Consider the following 20,694-nt stretch of genomic DNA (forward strand, 5'->3'; position numbering starts at 1 on the left):
GGAAATGATTGCACTGGAACCCAGGAATCGGCTCTGAGCAGCCGAGAGAAACAGTAAGTTAAGCGCAGTTCGTGACTCAGTTTTTATTGTCAGACAAGAGCACGTATTGTAAGGTAAGAGCCCCCTTTCTACATGTGTTCATGTAAAGTGCATTATGTTGGCGATTTCTAGAAGATGGATTAAAAAGCAGAATCACTGTCACTTTGGGGGGAAAGTGCAAGGCTTTAGAAAGCTTTGATAAAATCTGAAGATGGGGCGCTAATGACATTTCTATAACAACACATGCCATGAACCTTGCATGATTATCTGTCTTGAGGTAGGTCAATGTGGAGATTAGACTACACAGCTCATTTGGATATATCACTGTGTTAAGCTTTGCATTGAAAAATTACAGTTATGAACCAGAAGTTAGACATAAGGGCATTGAAGAAGATTGAGAATCATTCCCAGAGGGCCACCTGGGGAACATGACTGCTAGCATTTGGGGTATACACTCCCAGCCATTTCTATGCGTATGTGCTTTTTCCTCCCACAACCACGCAGTCACCCTGTGTTCGCTGTCTGGGGTCCACCTTCCTAGATGATGACAGATCACGTGCACGTCCCCACGTCAGCAGATGCACTCGTGTGCCACCATTGTTGACGGTTACGTGACATCCGTCGTGGGGATGTGCCCTCATCGGTCTAACAGTGTCTCCAAAACGGGCATGTTTACTTTGACTTACTTTTAACGTTTTGAGTAGCTCTAATCAGTGTCCTCTGTTGACATCTCTTTGCCTTTACCTGTGTTCCCCCTGATGCCCAGCAATCGGCTTCCTTAGTTGAAGAGTCTCGCCCTCTCACGGCTTTTGGGCATATGTTGCCAGACTCCTGGAAAGAGTTATCACTTTTTCTCCTCTGGCAGGAAACCAGAGGGCTTTTACCCTGCACGCGGGTGAACCTTTACCTTCACACTAATGTATCTATGATATTCCACTAGGATAAGTAACGAGTGGCATCCTTATTGTTTAATTTGCTTCCTGGGGTGAATTCCTTTCTTCTCCTTTGTGTCCTACAGCTCTGCCTTTGCCTGTCAGGAGCGTGTTGAAAAACGGGTGTTTCGTTAGGCATCTCTGACTTATTTCTGATGTTGATGGGGACGCCTCCCATGCTTTAACCATTCCAAAGACTCCAGAGCTATAAATTCTTCATTGTACTGAGGGGATTCCCTTGCGCTTGCCTTATTTTGGCTTATTTGGGAATAGATTCAGGTTGCTGCTCTGGGTGGCCTCCCAATCAGAGGGACTTCGTGCCAGTCCCAGGAGGCCTGCCTGTGACCATTCCCGCGTCTCCTGCAGCCCGCTGCCCGCCTGCATGGGAGCGCCAGGATAGTGCTGGGTCTGCCCCTCTCTCCCCAGCACGGCCCCATCCGCTGGGGAGCTGCCCTCTACCTGGCTCCCTTCTTCTGGAGACCCTGCCAGGGAGCACAGGAGGTCTGACTGTTGCCCCAGTTGCTTTCTGTTAGTCAGAGAGAGAAGCGTAATCCAAATAGCCTTCTTGCCGCGGACTCACCGACCAGTAAAAAGTGGGGTCTGACCGATGAGCATTTCAGGCCACCTTACGCTCGCCAGCCAAGCTCAGGCTCGGTCAGGGGGACGTTGGCTCCTTCTTGCCAAGGGGGAAACGTGTCACAACGGTATGTCCCTGCCCATCCCAGCCTCTCCGTAAATGTCATCACCATTCGGTCTTCGAAAATATTCCCACATGGGCTGCTGCTTGTGGTGCCCCTCTGTGTTTGCCAGTTCCTTTTTTTTCTTCAATACGTGTGTATGCGTGGATGTTGTCGGAGTACGGAAGAGGAGCTCAGCAGGGCTTTGTTTTGTAATTACATGGCAAGCGAGAGCCAATCGTTTTAAAGTGCAGTTCCATTAATGCCGGTCTCCCGGGAACGGAAATTATTGATGCAAATACACACGCCCCACCCCACCCCCCAAGGGGGCAGGGTCACCAAGGGATGGACTTGAATTACTAGAGCAGGGAGGGAGGGCACGGCCCTCGTTGTAACCCTCCTCTGATATTGTCACAACCAAGCTTTGGAAATTTGGAGAGGAAGTGAGTTCCGGGTAGGTGTTCTCTTCCAAGTTGCTAGAGAGCCGCAGATCCCTCACGGTGGAGTGAGTCTGGCATTCTTTGGCTCACGACGGGAAGACCCATCAAGGGAAGGCCCACGGGCAGAGGCCAGACTTTTTCTCGTAAGACATTGGGGAGCCCGCGGGGTGTGTCGCAAATTCAAGTCTTAAAACTGTAGACCGTACAGAACGTCCCCGTTAGTTTAGTGTAGGAAACGCCAGAGGTGCTAGAAGGCAGTGATACCAGTTAAACTGATCACGCTGTAACACCCGCTTTCTCAGTTGCCCCCGGGCTGTGCTATGGCTGGAACCCACGAAGGATGCGTCTGCTGCCAGCGGGTGAAATGCTGGAGAAATCTGCCCAGATTGGTGGCTTTGGGTTTCATTACCGTTGACCATCACCCCTATTACTGGTCCCCAGCAGGGCGTCCACACTGAGCTGAAATAGCATAGCCTACAGCCCGCGTCTCTCCAGGGCGCAAAGGAAAAGAACCCAGCTAAACCATCTGGTGTATTTAGATAGAGTTTTCTAAAACATTCAGTGTTTCTCAGCAGTGGAGTCACCCGGCCAGCTGCTGGCGTGTACCCCTGACTTTCGATGGTTAGGTAATTTATTTACCAAAAAGGAACCTGGCATGTTTTTCTGCGCATGGGATCCTAATGAGGCGATGCTTCCATAATGGGGTGAGCTGTGGGGGTTTGAGAGCACCGGGCTTGAGGATGCACGAAACATGGGGAATTCAGACAGGTACCGGGCGGGGCCGCACAGCGGCCCCCTTCGCAACCCGCGTGTCGCCCTGTGGCTCTCGTCACTGGCACAGACGTGTGCTTACAGTGCGCGTGTCTGCTGCTCACGCTCCCCTCGGGCTGGACCCGGACTCCAGCAGCAGCCACCTTCAACTTGGTGATCGTGGTAAACCCAGGGAGCCGGATGGGGGTCTTGCACCCAGAGAAGATTGGAGCAGAGTAAGGGACTGAATCGAGTTCAAAGGGAAGTAGGTCAGCATGGTGAGGGCCCTAATCATTTCATTAGAAGTTCAGATTGTGAGCCCCTGTGGAACTCAGTTGGTTGAGCGCCTGACTCTTGACCTCCGCTCAGGTCGTGATCTCGCGGTTCGTGAGTTCGGGCCCCACGTCGGGCTCTGCGCTGACAGCTTGGAGCCTGGAGCCTGCTCTGGACTCTGTGTCTCCCTCTTCTCCCTGCCCCTCCCCTGCTCATTCTCTCTCTCCCCCTCTCTCAAAAAAAAAAAAAAAAAAATCTGCCAGAAGAAGTGAGTTATGATCCTTAAAGACGCCGATGCCATTCGCTCAGGACACCGCTGTCCGTGGAAGTGTTTACGTAGAAGATCGTCCTTCAGACACGAACCCCGAGTTTGAGCCCCAAGGAGGGGTCCTGTGCACGCTGGTGTGGTGGAAACCAAAGGCAGCCCCTCAACAGAACACACCGTCGGTGCGTGGTCCCCAGCCGCGGGCCGAGCTTACGGGATCCCGGTGGAAAGACGAGCTTTTTGAAACCGTGGCTTAGGACACAGGCTGCGCGTCATGAGTTGGGGACCCCTGGCCCCGCAGCCCTCGGTGGGGTTGGCGTGAGGCCGACGGGCTCACCGTGTGCCTGGAACGGGTCAGCTACTGGGGAAGCTCCTGGAAGCCGGTCTCTGAGGACTGCCTGCCGATCTCGGTGCTCGGGCAGGTTCTACAGGCACAGGGACATTAAGCAGGGACCTCTGTGGGGTGGGGCCCCCAGGGTGTCATTTCCCACCGGTCTCAAGGCTTCACATTCCTCTTCCTTCCCTCCCATCCTTTTCCCAGTCAGCTCTTCTTCCAGGCCTTCACTCTTCCCAGGGTTGTGGCATCATCCCTAGACGGGTCTCCCCGTCCCGAGCCCCAGGCTCAGCCCCGGTGCCCTGACACACAGCATGGCCTCGCTCCGTCATTCCTATGGCGCGGGCTTTCTCTGTGCTGGAGGTGGGAGTCATTGAGAGGAAGCCTCTCGCCCCGGCCCTGTTTCCTGCCCTTGGGAACCTTGAACAAGAGACCCTCTTGTCCGGAAGCAGAGGGTGGAGTTGCGTGTGCGTGGCCAGACCGTAGGAGGCGACGGTCGCTCTGGAGATCAGGCGCAGACAGGGAAAGGACTGACCCAACCCAGACTGAGAAAGTGTCCCGGAAGCCGACCGCAGCAGTATCTCCAGGCTCCGGACTTGCTCGCTCTGCGCTCCGTGAAGTGTGGACCCACCTCACCCGTGGCCACACCTCCTCTCCTGTTCGGGCTCGTCCCCAGAGGCTCAGGAGCCGTCAGCTGGACTGCCTCCCGCCCATGGGTCCCTACACCGCCTGCGTCACGGGGAGCCGTGGGAGGTGCGGCACAGGCCACGGGAGTGACCGTGAGTCTCGGCTGTTCCTCAGGACGGGTGGTTCCCGCACCGGCTGCCCTCAGCCGTCGCAGGTGCCGTGACGGGGGCCGGCTAGCCGAGGAGGCGCTCTGGCCAGCGTGGGGACGGCCGCAGGTGCGGAGCGACGGCTCCACGCCTGAGCGTGGCCACAGCTGCTCGACGGTGGGCCTGGGCCACCCGCCTCTGCACAGGTTGGAACCTGCCCCCGGACCTTCTGAGCCCACGTTCGTGTTCTTCGGCATTCCTTCCGGGCCTTGCCTGTTACCGTGGACATCGAGGACCCGGCCGGCCGGTGTCCACCCTGGAAATCTGGAAGAAGAATCCCCTGGGTGGAAAGTTGGGTGACAGTGTCTTCCAAGGTCACTTCCGATTCCAGAGGTTCCCCCCCCCCCCCAAACCTTAGCAAACTGAGGCCGATGGAGTCAGCTGGACTCCCGAGGGCGGAGCTGCTGAGTGAGATCAGGGAGTCACGTGGGCAGGTGTGAAGCCCGGGGCCCAGGAAAACCCAGTTCACTTGATTCATCCTTCTCAAGATGCTGCCTGTCATTAAATTAAACCTACAGCTCGGTGTAGATAACAGGCGGAAGGCTCAACCAAAATAATGACGCTGCTCTGGGTTTGTGGATGCTCCCGCGGGGTGATCAGCCGCACAGGTTAGCCCAGGCCGCAGGACTGTCCCTGCTGAGACCTGGAGGAGGTCCAGGCCCCCTGGGACTAGTGGCCACCCTCCCTCCGGAACTGACCGGCTTAGCTCCCCCTCCACCTCCACTGGGCACTCTGCAGACAGCCCCGAACTCGTAACATTAAACTGTGCGGGGGCAGGCTTCTCGGGCTGCTCGGTGGTCGGTGTTTTCAGGTCTCTGAAAATCGGTACACCTCCAGACCTTTAAAAATCCCTCCCTGCCTAACTTTCTCGGGGGAGATAGGGTGCGTGTGTCTGGTGTGTGACACTTGGCCGGATCACGGTCAGGCTGGGCGAAGGGCGGCCTGTTGTGTGGACTTAAATAGGAGCCTTAGGGAGCACCTTGATAGAAAAACGGAGGGGATAATGAGATAGAACTCAGACCTCGGGGCTCCACATCTCAGCATCGCTGCCTATTCATCTTCCGTGTCGAGAGAGCAGCCGTCGAGGGCACGGCTGACAGAGGTGCACGCGCCGGGATTCCGAAGAGTGAGCTCGTGGCCACGCGGTCAGGCCAAGGACTTCATGGGGCCCCGCCCGGGAAGGCTGCCCGGGCTTCCTCTGAAGGCACGGGGTGGCTGGAGGAGCCCGCCTGGCTGACATGGGCTCAAATTGCTCCCACTTTGGAAAACCTTCTCCTGGGATTCCTTTCTCACTCTGCACGGGGCCCGAGTTGGAAGCAGCCGTGTTTCTGTCCGCTCTCCCTGACGCACAGAACTGGACTTGCCCTTCTCACGGCAACACTGCCCCCTGAGCGGCTTAGGCCCTCCCGCTGCACAACACCTCTGATTCTGCATGCTGTTGACGTTTGTTTGTTTTTTCCGTGTTGGGGAGAGTCAGACTTGGACTCTTGAGTTATCATCAGAATGCTGATTTCTGCACATCTTCAGGTTCTGATCAGGTGGAAAATCCACCTCTTGACTGATGCAAAAGAGACGAAAAGATCCGGGGTGATTTCCTAAGTGGGTATTTATCTCAAAAGAAATAACACGAGAGAAAAAGGAAGATATTTACGTTGTGAGAACAGCAGCTCTTGCCTGTACCCACTGCTGGTGATCACCATTTAAAATACACACAACCTTCACGTCGAAGAAGGGCATTTTCCTGGAGCACTGAGGAATCGCTACGAATCCGTGATCAGCCCCTTCAGCTAGCTTTGCACACCTGCTCAGGTAGACCTCAGATTTCCCAAGGCCGTGAACACTGAGTCACGGTCAAGAGAAACTCTTCATTGGTCTCCCCAAGACATTGCAGAAGTCCGACTAGCCCGAGTCTAGATGATGAGGCAGATCAGCTCAAAGCCCAAATTTCTAGATGCGCAACGTCTTGAGCGATAGAATGACTGATGATCTTGAGGACAGTGTCCCCCGTTCTTTACCGAGAGCAGCAGCGTCAGACGCGCCCCGTCTGTGACACGCTACTCCACGAAGCGTGATTCCTTCTGTGATGAACAGCTATTTGGTCTTGCTTCCCCTTTATAAGCCGCAGTGCCACAAGCTGTCTTCCGGTCTGTGTGTTCTCTTCCAGCCTGGCTTCTCCTGTTTCCAGTGTGCTGTCCATCCTGCGGGGTCGGGGGGGACCTTCATGCCCTTCCTCCACAAGAAGTCCTCCCTGATTGCCTGGCAGACCGGCTGTTCTGGTGTCTTCCAGCATCTGAACTGCCCCTGTCTAGCCTAGTCTAATTGAAGGCAAGGACTGTGCCCTGCTCCCCACTGTCGGCCCAGGGCTAGTGTGGGTGGCATAGAGTCAAGTCACGTGACCCCTGCGATGTCTTTGCTCCTATACGGCCTGGGCTGAGAGCCTCACGGGTGATGATCCTGGCTCTACTTTGAAAATCACAGTGAGAATGGGGCGGAGAAGATGAACTGTGTTGCACAGCCGTACCTCCCTGGGTGTAGATTAGCTTAGGGCAGGTGGGGGGAGGGGGACACACACTCGTGGTATTATATACAAAAGCCATGAAATCTTTAACCGGTGCTGGAATGCCCCCCCCCCCCCCCAAACAAGCCATTTTAAAGTGGATTAGGAAAATAGGTACTTACTGAGGAGCAGCGATCTGGAGCTCTGGCTGCAGGTGAGCCTTTCCGTTCTGGTCTGACCGCCAGCAAATGGGGATGGGTTTGTAAACTGGGTGGAGGTTTCTAGAGTGGCTGGAGTCAGCCCTGGGGAAGCAGAAAAACCCCAAGTTTGTTGTGATGAGGGTAAAGGGATACCCCCTAGGGGGATACGGTGCGGCTTTGTTGAGGTTAAGGTAGAAGTTGGGAGTGTTCTCTGCCTCCCCCGGGAATAACCGCTGTCGGGTTGTCCTGTGTGAGTGGGTTCACCGGCAGACCTGGCCCTCCAAGCCCGAGGTGGGAACGCCACCTCGAGGAGCTCCGTGTATAGGTTTTGTTTGCTTCAAATCGCACTTAATGCTTTGCCTCTTTCCAAGAAAGGCTTTCAGACAGCTTAGGACAGACAGTTGACGGGAAAGTAAATTAAGAGCATACATCTGCGGGGGCACCCGGGTGGCTCAGTCAGTTGAGCGTCCAACTTAGGCTCAGGTCATGATCTCACGGTTTGTGGGTTTGAGCCCCGCGTAGGGCTCTGTGCTGACAATGCAGAGCCTGCTTGGGATTCTCTCTCTCTCTCTCTCTCTCTCTCTGTCTCTGTCTCTGTCTCTCCCCCCCCCCACTCTCTCAAAAGTAAACATTAAAAAACCCACCACACATAGTCACCTAAGAACATAGGCCATACTTGTGCACACAGAACTTCGTTTGAATTTGTTTTACGTAGAGAAAGAAGTCATGATATGGTGGGTCTCTGGCCTTCAGAACACCGTTACCTCCATTCATCTTAGAATTCCTTCCTTCCTTGATTTCCTTCCTTCCTTCCTTGATTTCCTTCCTTCCTTCCTTGAGGGGTTCCTTCAGTTTCCTGTGCTCATTCCTTCTGAGGCACAGGTGGAACCCGCACTTGTGATTTCCACACCGCGATGGCCTGGATGTAGCCCCGAGGAGCACCAGGACTTGGCGGCCCTCTTTGGGAACCCCCAAGCCCCTCACTCGAGGTCCAGGACTCTGGTTACTCCACCATCACATGGATCTCTGCCTTCCCTGCTCCCTGGGAACTCATCCGGGAGGACCTCTGCCTGCAGTCCCACCGACAGGTGGTTTCCGAAACCCCATGTCTCCCAGACTTTCAGACCTGCATGTCTGCTCCATTTGGCCAGCGTGGTGTCCTGCCCATCAGGGTTTCCAGAATTCAGCCACTGTCTGCTATGCAGGGAAGGGCAGTTCTCCCTGTGATTTTTTCCACATCACCTTGTGCTTTTCATCATACTGTTACCTCCTTCCCTCTACTTGATTCTGTTAAGTGTTTCCATGGTGGAGAAGATCCCCACTCAGCCCCTATTGAGACCTCCCCAGGCCTCGCCTGGTCCCCCCTGCCGTGTTCTCTGGCCTCCCGACCCTAACAAATACAGCCGCTTGCGCCAGAAATGCTCGTTCCTGTCCCTCCCCTTTGCCAGACAAACTCTGCTCATCGGTCCTGACTTGAATGTCACTTCTCCGGAGTTCCCTCCACCGGGCGTGTTGGGGCGCACCTGCCGCGCGTGCCCTCCCCTTGCTGTGTTCCGTCGTTTCTCTGTTCTCTTGGCTCATCTCGCTGCCTGATTCTCCCACGAGACTGGGAGCCTCTCGGAGCAGAGACCTCTGGGGTCCTGTTGCCTGCATCTCCTTCACATCGGCGCCGTCTTGTCGAACGAAGAAGAAGGCACGAGTGGCCACATGCGTGGGCTGTCCTCACACCTGCGGGCCTGCGGTTCCTGGAATCAGAGGCAGAGGAAGCCGCCTCCTGATGCTTTCAAGCCACAGAAATAAGGCACAGCCGTATCCAGCCTCCACCTGCTGCAAATAGTTTAAGAAAAGGTCCCCACGGTGGGAGAGGAGCTTAAGGTTTTTGTTGTGTCTTGTCTTGTAATTGTAAAACACAGCTCGCGTGAAATTTACCATCTCCACCGTTTTCCAGCGTGTAGTTCAGCGTTCAGTGCATCCTCCTTGTGCAGCCAGTCTCCAGAGCCCCTTCATCTTGCAGCACCTGAGCCCGCGTGCGTCTCACGCCAAATCCCCGTTTCTGTCCCCGCACCCCCGTGTACTGTCGGTCTCTGTGAAGTCATTCTACTCTTTGATTACCTCGCGTGAGTGGAGTCGCACGGTATTTGTCGTTCTGTGACTGACGCGTTTTCATTAGCATAAAATCCTTGAAGTAGCAGGGGCGAGGGCTTCCCTCCTTCCTAAGGCTGAATAATATTCTCTTCTGGGTATAGAGAACATTTCGTTTTATCCGTTCATCTGTGGAGGGATGTTTGGATGTCTCCCTCCTCCGGGCCGTCGTGAATAGTGCTGCTGTGCACGTGGGTGTGCGAATGCCTCTTGAGGTTTCGTTGTCTGAACCACGACACGCAAAAACTAGAGAGGATGACTGAATTTTGTAGACGTCCAGCCTTCTCCAGGGCCTGCGGTGGAATATGCTGGGTGCGGTCCTGAACAGAGTGAACTGGGGAGGGGTCCCTGGGGTATGAAAGCAGCAGCCCGGCCCTAGTCATATGGGTTTGTCAGGAGCCCTCTGAGCGTTGGGGAGGCGGTCCCCTCTGTGCCTCCAATGACCTGGGAACTATCCCTGGCATTCACCCATCAGTTTCAGATGGGGTGATGAACCGTTTTTCCCAGATGGCAGTGCTTTCAGACACGTGCAATGATACTGCCAAGGTTTTCTGAGTATTTTCAGGGAATATCGACAACTTTTGTTAAAAAGAATGACTGCAGGGGTGCCTGGATGGCTCAGATGGTTAAGCGTCTGACTTCGGCTCAGGTCATGATCTCACAGTTCATGAGTTTGAGCCCCGTGCCAGGTTCTGTGCTGGCAGCTCGGAGCCTAGAGCCTGCTTTGGATTCTGTGTCTCCCCTCTCTCTCTGGCCCTCCCGGCTCACACTGTCTCTCTCTGTCTCTCAAAGGTAAATAAACCTTAAAAAATTATTTTAAACAACAAATTTATTTTTTTTAAAAAATGACTACTGATACACGCCTACCTTTTGCATATAAACAAAAAAGTTAGATTCTTCATCAGAGTCTTATTTCTGCCTAAGTAATTTCTTATTTATTTTATAGAGCCCTGAGGGTTTGCACAGGGTTTAGATTTCCAAATAAAATGGCCAAAATGCATGCTCGCTATGGAACAGGTTCCTCGTGTTGATCACACAGTGTGTAGGGCGTGACCAGACAAAAACAAAAAGTCCTCTTTCTCTATAAAAATTAAACCACCAAATATCCTAGATCCTACCTAACCTATTTTTTTCAACATTGAAAAATCCTTCTGCCTTCTTTTCTTAAAAAAAAAAAAAAAAAAGTATATGTGTGTTTCTGTAAATACGCAGATTTAAGCGTAGCCTGTGGATTGGAGTCTTGAAAGCTTCTAGTAGAGCCGATGGGACATTGTCCTATCATACACAGCATGATATTTCATCATTTGAGCCCAATCTGTATCATTTTGTTTTCCATCTTTGGTCTTTTTAGTACTCTTAACCATAGCCAGAATTCTCGCGAAAAGGTAAATAAATCAAAACCATTGGTTTTCTTCAACTGACAGTAAGTCACAGCCGAGGACTCCGCGGGAGAGGATGGACGTGGGGGGTAGTGAGGAAATCTTTCACTCCTCCTAAGAAATGGAATCCCATTATTACATTTTATAAATATTTTCTTCTGCGGCTCGTAACCCAATTGCCGGCTTGTCGCTAAGGTCTTACGAGGAGGAGAGGGGTGGAGGTGGAGGCCCGCTGCTTCTCAGGTGTGCCTGTGGCCCCAAATGGAAACCAATCAAGGTGCGATTTATGTTCATTAAGTGCTTGTCAAAACTGAAAAATTTTCTAATCAACAGCAATCTAGCCGCGGCCCCCTCAATGGCTGGGAGTGCTACCTCCGCGGCGTCGGCTGTTTGCCTGTTACAACTCTAGGCTAAAATCCGCTGATGATTACATTAGGCTAAGCTGCGGAGTAAATGAACCGTATCTTATTTAGGTGCCACTAGCTTCAGTGTAGTCCTGCCCCGCAGGGCACTTGATAGCGTTTTATGGCTTTAAAATTAGTGTAGCTTCCCATTTGCTGCAGGGCGCTGCATGTTATGCCTTTGAACTCAATAAGCAAGGGGAAGGGGGCCTTTTGTTTTCCCCCGGATTTTTCTCCCTTGCATTTTAGGCAATTTTGTTTTGCATCTTTTCCAGACGGCATTTTGCAATAAAAATGTCTGACTACCGTATACAAGCCTCCCCCACCAAAAAAAAAAAAAGAAAGAAAGAAAGAAAGAAGGAAAGAAAAGGGGAAAGAAAAAGAAAAGAAGGAAGGAAGAAGGGTGGGGAGAAAAAGAAGAGAAAGTAGAAACCGTCTTGCGTTTGCAGAGGCCAATTATCTTTTTTTCCCATGCTGGGAAGTGAAAAGTCACTTTGAGGGTCACCCCCAATGACTTCTTATGTCAGAATTGCTACCCGAAGTGGGAACAACACCTTTTTTTAAAAAAAATTTTTTTAATGTTTATTTTTTGAGAGAGAGAGAGACAGAGTGTGAGCAGGGGAGAGGGGCAGAGAGAAAGGGAGACAGAATCCAGAACAGGCTCCAGGCTCTGAGCTGTCAGCACAGAGCCCGACGTGGGGCTTGAACCCACAAACCGTGAGATCATGACCTGAGCCATAGTCGGACGCTCAACCGACTGAGCCACCCAGGCGCCCCTGGAACAACACCTTTGACTCAGGAAATGCCCACATAAAATCAGAGGGCAAATATTCCAGAATTTTTACTGGACATAGTAGGCAGAGCCGTCATTCGCTGAGGGCTTTGACCCTCTCGCAGACACTTTGCACATTATTTCAGGTGATCCTCGCACGTGAGGTAAGAACTGTTCATCCCCCTGTTTTTAAAGATGTGGAAATGGGGACCAAGCATGATTAAGTAGCAGGTCTGAGGACACAACTCCAAGGTTGGATCCTGGGCTTGGTCCCCAAGGCCATCCTCTGGCCAGAAGGAGGCTGACTTTGTCCTCGGCAGACGTGTTTAGTTTAGGAAATCAGAATGTCTCAAGAGTCAACGAACTGACTGCTCCTCGTTGGAGATGAATCTGATCGAATCACTGTAAACCACCATGGCAGCAGTAACATCAGGGAAATGGATGAGCTCCTGTTAAAGCAAGGCATCAGGAGGAAAGAAGCGATGAGACTTCCGTACGGGTGTGGTGAATGTTTCAAAGCTAGAAGAAGTCCTGGGGCGCCTGGGGGGCTCAGTCGGTTAAGCGTCCGACTTCGGCTCAGGTCATGATCTCAACGGTTCGTGGGTTCGAGCCCCACGTCGGGCTCTGTGCTGACGGCTCAGAGCCTGGAGCCTGCTTCGGATTCTGTGTCTTCCTCTCTCTGTGCCCCTCCCCTGCTTGCTCTGTCTCTTAAGTATGAATACATTTTTAAAAATCAAAAAAAAAAAAAGTCCTTAAATTTTGTGGTGGGCAACAACGGATATGGGAGATTTCTGTCCTACTTTGGGTCAACTGGTAGAAGAAAAAGCATAGCGATCATTAGTGCCCCCCGCCCCCCGAGGACAGACCATGTCCTTAAAAATCTGCTTCTTTAAGAGTTGAGTATTCTAGCAAATTCATCGTGAGAAATCTGGAATCTTAAAGAGCTTCAGATCTGATACCGTTATGACGAGCATTCCTATCTCATTCTAACCTTCCCAGATCTAACTGCCGGTCCAGTTGTTTCAAGCCATAATTAATTATTAAAGTACTCATATAGCCAAGGAAAGGCGCTAGCTCCTTCGAGTTCATCGTCATGAAATTTCACTCATGCTTGCCTTTCGAAGAGACCTACAGTGACTGGGAAGACAGGAAACCATTTCCATACCGACACATTCATTTTGTACGGGCTGGGTTTGAGCACGCATGGGTTACAACTGGGTAATATTCAATTTAACCTAAAATGAGGAAAATCTTTCTTGCAGTGGAAAGCTCAATCGACTAGGTCAATCAAGACAGATACAATCAGGGAGCAAAAGGTATATTCATTATTCAATTTAGAGTTTTCTGCTGTTTTGATTTCTATTATAATAACCCAGCCCCCTGGGCTAACGTTGGACTTTAGCCCACGCGTGTTGGAGGCTAGCCACCAGACTGGAGAGGTGGGCCCTTGGCATGTTTGGAGCTGTCCATGGTGCGCAAAGTGCACCGCCTCCGATGCCCCGTGATGCTTCACCAGCCTGCCCTTCCACCCAGTCTTATGTCACTACCTGGCCCTGATCCCTCATGATGTTTCACCAGCCTTCCTTCCTACCCGGTCTTATGTGACTCCCTGGCCCTGTAAAGCCTTTATTAACTAAAGAATTGGATGTCATAACCGTGGGCTTTCGTCTCCGTCACCGGTAGACATCCACTTCACCAGGTACCTTCTTCCTGTGGTGGCCACACGTCACGTTGACGTGCGCTCACAAGCTTTGGTCGAGTGGTCTTCACAAAGGCAGTTCCGAAAGCGAAACCCTGCAATTCTGTTGGCTGTCTGGGGAAACAAAAATCATTGCTCATAGGGTGTTTCGCTTTGAAGCTGCCTCCTACCTCGCTATTGTGACTGGTCCTTTGGAGAGAAGGAGAAATTGTCTTCTTTGAGTTATGTGATCTGAAAGGACACGGCCAGAAGATTTCTCATAGTTTTACGATATTTCCATAGTATTTTTAGGGTGTCGGTTTCCTCTGTGCCCACGACTATAGATGAGGCTATTGTTTATTATTCAGAAATGTTGGACTTGAACATTTGCTTAGTCTCTTTGAATGGACGGTATTATGTGTGTCTTTATAGATTAGTTTCCTTTGAAAAGAGTATTAAATGGAGTTGGGAATAGCAGTGCATCTAACAATGGGCTCTCTTACATACTTTTTTTTTTGAGCGCAGAAGTAAGGATTTTTAAAAATAGAACTTATACAAACTACAGTTCCTCTTTGAACCTGGACATTCATGAAGTGCAGTGAAAATCAGGAGAATGAGTCAATCCTTTCCTTCAGGAAAAGACAAACAACCTGAGGAACATCTCTAATGTCTCTGCGTAGAGCTATGCTGTGCGCATAAAGTCACGTGTGCGTAGCCGTTGGCCATTTTGCAAACATTGAACTGGACGAGTGGTTCTTGAGCCTTGTGGCCTCAGGACCCCTTTGTCTTCTTAAAAAATAACTGAGGAATCCAAAAGTGCTTTTGTTTCTGTAGGTTGTATCTAATTGATACTTAGCACATTACAATTCAAAACTAAGGAAATTTGTAAATATTCACATAACTCATTTAAAATCATAAACCACCTGGAGCGCCTGGATGGCTCAGTCAGTTAAGCATCTGACTCTTGATTTCAACTCAGGCCATGATCTCGTGGTTCTTGAGTTCAAGCCCCACAATGGGCTCTGCACTGGCAGGCAGAGCCTGCTTGGGGTTCTCGGTCTCCCTGTCTCTCTGCCTCTCTCTCTCAAAAATAAAGGAACATTTAAAAAAATAATAATAAATCGCCCTTTTGTAATATGATTACATAAATCACATTTTTATGAAAAACGCCTTTTCCAAAATGAAAGAAAATCTTGACGAGAGAAGATTGTTTTCTTCCCGAAACTCATTGATGTCTGGCTTAATAAGAGAGAGCTGGGTTGTCATACCGTCATCTGCCATCAGTTCTCTCTGTTATGTCATTTTGGTGCGTAAGGACCCTCACCTGGTACAGACATTTTGCTGGAAAAGGGAAGAGTATTCCAGTAGACATTTCTGATCATTGTGGGTGTTCTGTTTGGTTACTACACCAAAATGCAACGTGACAGTTTGTCAAAACTTAGGAACGCAGCACAGAATCTGAACAGTCACCACTAAATCTTTCCTCTCTGCTCCCTTAAAATTCATTCAGCCTCACATGTGACACCGTGCATGCGTCATTTCAAAAATATTGTTTAACTGAGGTATGCAGCTTTCCAAATGGTGACACTTTTCATCAGATGATATCCAGAAGCTGCATTCATTTATATCACTGCCCATCTTACCAGCAAAGGCCTTAAGTATTTGGAAAGTGTCAGGCACATGGTGAGAGATACAAGTCTCCAAGGTTCTCATGCTCACTGGAAGCTCAGATTATATTTTATACGCTGGATGCGGATACTGTGTGCTATTTTTCTTGCGTTGTTCATTTTCAAGAAAATACCTGCCAAAGACCCAAGACCGAATAAGCCTGGTTCATGTCTGACATGGTCATTCTTGCAAGTAAAAGTGTGTCCCAGCCAAAAAACTGGCTAGTTCAGCTTGCAACTCCAAGCAATTGCAGAAGTGCATTTCTGCAGGACACTGTCCAGCTTGTGTGTGTGGCACAGACACTCATACGTACTTTCTGTGTCCTTACGCAGAAAATTAAAAAGACATGTATGTACTCAGGGTTGAAATATTGATGAATCTGTAGCTTTTTGGTTGGTTTGGGTTTTTTGCTGCTTGTTTTTTGGGGGCTGGTTGGTTGGTTGATTAAGAGCATTCTTAAGTGCAACTTTTTTTTGTTTTTATTTAGAGAGCATGGCAATGAATCTTATAACAGCAACAGGGACTAATACAATTTGGTGCCACAGCCTTGGTTTGTGCTCTGGGGCCAGCACTTTTAGCCACCATTAAAGCAAATTTCAACACGGTGAAAGAGGCAAAAAGTGCCTTGAATGTTTTGAAAACAGTACAGAACCTGTGAACCCCTTGATCGGGTGTCAGGGACCACGCTTTGAGGACTAAAAAGCTAGGTCATCCAGAGAGGAAAAATCCGATCCAATGGCCGTGGCCAGTCATCAGTCTGTCCTAACAATTATCTACCCTAGAGAAAGTATTACATGTTAACATAAAATATTACATCTCTGAGCATTTATGTGTAGTTAGAAACCAGAACTTATTGGGAAAACCTAATTGGAACAAAAATTTCTGTGATTCTTTTTGCATCACTTAATTATGGAAATGAGGAGTCTCCATACTTTAAAAAAAAAAAAACAAAAACACAACCCAGTGTGTAAAAGCAGAGTGGTGTCGATTGCATCATCTCTGCAAAGAGAGTACGGTTTCAAAGCCATGGGTTTTTATTCAGATGCTCTCATTCTGAGATGCCAATCATGCCGTTTCTGCATTATGGGTTAGCTTTCAGATCTTGTTAACTGCTTTCGGTACCCCCGTGAACACATAGGGCAAACCCATCTTTCAGCAGACAGCCAAAGGTGACGTCGGGATGGGAGGCAGGGAGAATCAATACAGTAAGGGTATTTTTAGGGACTCTTGATGGATTGCTGTATTTTGAGCTTAACTTCGAGTGCCAGATGCCCCAGAGCTGACTAAGATGAACTCACCATTTGCTGAGAACCGTGGGGGCCGTCGTGCACGCAGAGGGCTCTGAGGTCACCAAGACAAGACGCACCTTCTTCCCCGCCCCGTGCAGTTTCGGGGAGAACCCCTGTGTCATTCTAGCAGCCTCTCGTGGCGTTTGGGTGAGGGTTTACTCTCCTTGCAGGAGCTCAGCGTCACCGAGCGGGTGACCTCCGGGTCCTGGTAACGCGTAGCTGTGAGCTTTTAGGACAGGATCGTGTGGCGGCAGATCAAATGAATCCTGCGTACCGGGAGCGATCGGAGGCACCGCGGCGCTAATGACTCCGCGGCCCTCCCTGAAGGCGGCCCCCCAGAAGGTGGGAGCCGTGTTAAGCTGTGCTTCCGTCAGCAGGCTGAAAGCTATGGCTCTGACACGGCTCCCAGTCGCTCGCAGGTTTCTCTCATTGCACCTCATTTGCATCTGGGACATCAATTAGCATGTTTGTTGAGGCTAATTGAATGAAACTCAATCATAGCTCTTAATTGCTTGACTATGTGAAAAGAAATCACATTAATGCAGCTAATTAAGTGTACGGCAATAGATGCAACATAATTAGGAGCGAGAGGTAAAAAACAAGGGTTGGCAAAGGTGCGGGAGCCGGGTTGCGGGGGGACCCGGCGCACAGTCACCAAGGCTATCGACACGTTCAGGAACGGGTCCCTGTGCTCCCGCGCCTGCTTGGAAAAAAGAATCCGCGCGACAAGAGCGCGGACAACTTGAGAAGAAAAATGCAAATAGGTTGGCAATTACTACTTTTTCAAGCTGTTGTGGGGCGGGAGATGGCGCCTCAGAGGGGCCTGGCTCTTGAGTGGGCCCCGGGGACTTGTTACGTGCTGTTTAAAAGTACTTGGCTTTGAATTACCCTCATGCCTCGTTAAAGGGTTTTTTCCCCCTTTTATCATCGATCAGCATTTTCTACGAGGAGCACAAGAAGGGTAGTATCTGTAGCATTTGCATATCAAAATCAAAATCAAAATCAAGCTTGCTGGCTTTATTTTACCCGGCGAGGTCCCTCCCTCGGGCCCCGCAGGGCCGCACGTCCCGCTTCTGAGGAGGCCACGTTGTATACCGGTTCTGGCTTTAATTCCTCAACTGCCAAGCTGGGGAGACATGAAAGGGGATGGATTCTTTCAAACACGGGAAACTCAGCATCGTTTCTCTTGGGGGAACCCAGAAGCCACATACTCGGGCCTCCTTGCCTTCCACTGTTTCTGAAGCACCCACCTCCAAGGGCTCTTCGTGGATTAGGAGATGCATCTTGTAAGGTCTGTAAAAAAAAAAAAAACAAAAAAAACACACACACAAAAAACCACAGTGGCTTGCAACGCAAGAATTGCCAAGTTCATATTCTGGGGTTTTTTTTTTTTAGATCTAGTTCCTCTGAAGTTTCGACACCTAACTCAAGCGAGGAAACAGATTCCCTGGCCCATGCTGAGCCAAAGATAAATGTGTTCCCTTGCCGCGTTCACATCCAAAGAGCAGACTCTTGGTACATTTCTATAATAATTTTAAATAAAATATCCTGGTTATTGTATGTTAAAACGTGCCTATTAAAAGAGCCCATGCTGAGGCTTAGTCACTATCTGATTAGCCTCATTTTAGAGCCCATAAGCAATAAATGCTCAATTACGCTCCTGTTATTGTATTTTAATTTGTTAAGAATTGGCATTAAAGAATAAAGTTATAGCAAGTTGATATTTTTGAAAGAGCAAGTGTGGGAGAATGAAGTCATTCTGTACAAGCCTTGACTTTGGTTCTGAAGCTTGGGTTTGCCCATTTTCGTTGGATGTTAATGGAAGTACGTTGAAGATGTCTAAGAACGACCTTTGTTTTTTCTTTAATGACCTCGACACTTTGCCCTCCACTAAGCAAGGATGGCTTCCTTGGTGCTTTTTGTTCACATCCCCAGAACCTTGAGCTCAGTCACGAGTCTTCCCATATTCCTTCCCGTCTGGGTCTGTTTGCTCCTTCACTCTGATTTCGTAACCACCGTCTTTCTGTCTTTGGTCCATATCCTTCCAAAACCACAGCTCTTTCACGGTTCATTATATTTTGGGGTGTTGCCCAAGCGTCTTGACTTCCACGTGGAGTCTTCAGTCTTGTTGGACGGCGGAGACTGACTCCAGGCAGCGCGTCCTGCGGGGTCGGCATGCCTCGGGACCTCTGCTCCTGGCCTCCATGGCTCACGGGAGGCTTGTGGATGCCACTGCCGCTCTCCGGATGGTTGGTTTTACAAGTGCTGATGAAGGCCCAGCCTCCCCACTGCCTCTGAAGAGCTGGTCTGTATCTGCCCCGCTTTGGTGCAGCTCCGATCCTTTCTCTGGCTGTCTTCAGTCCCAGATTCCTCCTGGCTCTGGCCTTGCTTGGCCTTGTGAGGGTGTGTTTGCCACCAAGAGTTGGCCATTTGAGTTGTATCCTTAGGAAGTCATCAGGGACCTTGTGGCATCTTTTCCTTCTGGGTTGGTGCTTTTCAAACCTTCTAGAGTTCTGTGTTTGCTCCATCAGAACGTCTCCCCCCCCCACCGTGGCCAGGCCTTCCCATTCTGGGCTTTTTCTTCCTGCCCTTCCTCCTCTGCTGAGAATTCCCACGCCCTCTTTCCTGAGTCTGGGTCGGCTCCCGCGTGCCCCCCTCTAAGTGCTCTCTCTCTCTCTTTTTTTTTTTTTTAAACAATTCTCATTTTTTTTTAAAGTGTGGCAGAATAGGGATTTTTGTTTATTTTGTCTTGTTTTAATGTTTATTTTTGAGAGAGTGCAAGTGAGCGAGCGGCAGAGAGGGGGGACACGGGATCTGAATTGGGCTCCACGCTGGTGGACTGACACCAGCGAGCCCAGTGTGGGGCTTGAACCCACAAACCGTGAGAGCATGACCTGAGCCAAAGTCGGACACTCAACCAACTGAGCCACCCAGGTGCCCCTCCTCCCCACCTTTTTTCTAAGTTTATTTATGTACTTTGAGAGAAAGATCGAGAGAGCGCAGGGGAGGAGCAGAGAGAGAGAGAATCCCAAGCAGACCCTGTGCTGCTAGCACGGAGCCCGACGCGGGGCTCGATCTCACGAACCGTGAGATCATGACCTGAGCCGAAATCCAAGAGTCAGATGCTGAACCGACTAAGCCACCCAGGTGCCCCGTAAGTGCTTGTGTTGTGGGGTGAGGTCTCTGCTTTTAACACTCGAGGCCGACCCTCCCTCCAGCAGACTGCGGAGGGACGATGCCTCTTCTCGTGCTGTCTGTCCTGAGGAGCCGCGTGCAGGTTCCTTCCCCTGTGTTGGAATCTTGTGTTTCTGGTTCCTTTTTTGTGTCGTTGCTTCTGTCCGCAACCGTCCTGCTGTTTGATGACCCAGTGACTGCTTCTCAGCCCCTTCACCTGCTGGCACATGAACTTAAAGGCTCCGCAGCCTGCTTTCCAGAAGCGGGGGATCCTTGCCTCGGCTTCCCTGCTGCTCTCCAGGCCCCCTTTGCCTCCCTTGATAGACTTTGGCCGACTTTCCTCATCCCACAGCCTGGGTCTGTGTCCCTTGTGCTGTGCTTCTAGGACTTTATCTGGTTCTCTCTGCGTCACTTGACCCTACGGGTTAGCAATTACAACTCACTTTTCCAGCCTCCCTGGGTCCCTGGCGGCCCACACCCTGGTTTATTTGGCGGTTCTTCTGAAATTACATTGACAAGAACTTCATTGTTCATCCCAACTACAGATTTATTGGCGTTTCCCTTTTATATTCTGAAAGGAATTCTACCAAGATTCTGCCAAGGAAGGAATGCGTTTGTTGCATTTCATGCTTAGCCTTAAAACACTTGACGTGCTATTTGCCCAAGAATGTTTTAGAATATGCCCTTTCTTAATGTGTGAGGTCGATTTAACATGTCTACATGTTTGGCCAGGGGGCACTTTGCCAAAAAAAATGCATTTTGAAGGGTCAGTAATTCCTAACTCACCAGTCGGCCCCTCACCCTGACTCTCAGCTGCTTCTCCTCTCCCCCCACCCGACAACCAACTCTTAGATAATGTTTTACTCTGCACGGAATTGTCCCGCGACCCCCACAGAGACCATCCCTGTCTACCTAGACATCCTTGTGGCTCCCAGTTGACTGGGTCATCCA

The 20,694-nt window shown here is 50.4% G+C and overlaps 1 protein-coding gene across 10 annotated transcripts in view; it reads left to right on the plus strand.

Moving 5' to 3' along the window:
* AGAP1 (ArfGAP with GTPase domain, ankyrin repeat and PH domain 1) overlaps window positions 1-20,694 on the plus strand; it is a 552,763-nt gene that overhangs the window by 341,149 nt on the left and 190,920 nt on the right. The window lies entirely within an intron of this gene.

Source organism: Prionailurus bengalensis, chromosome C1, assembly GCF_016509475.1.
Source record: "Prionailurus bengalensis isolate Pbe53 chromosome C1, Fcat_Pben_1.1_paternal_pri, whole genome shotgun sequence".
Lineage (NCBI taxonomy): Eukaryota > Metazoa > Chordata > Mammalia > Carnivora > Felidae > Prionailurus > Prionailurus bengalensis.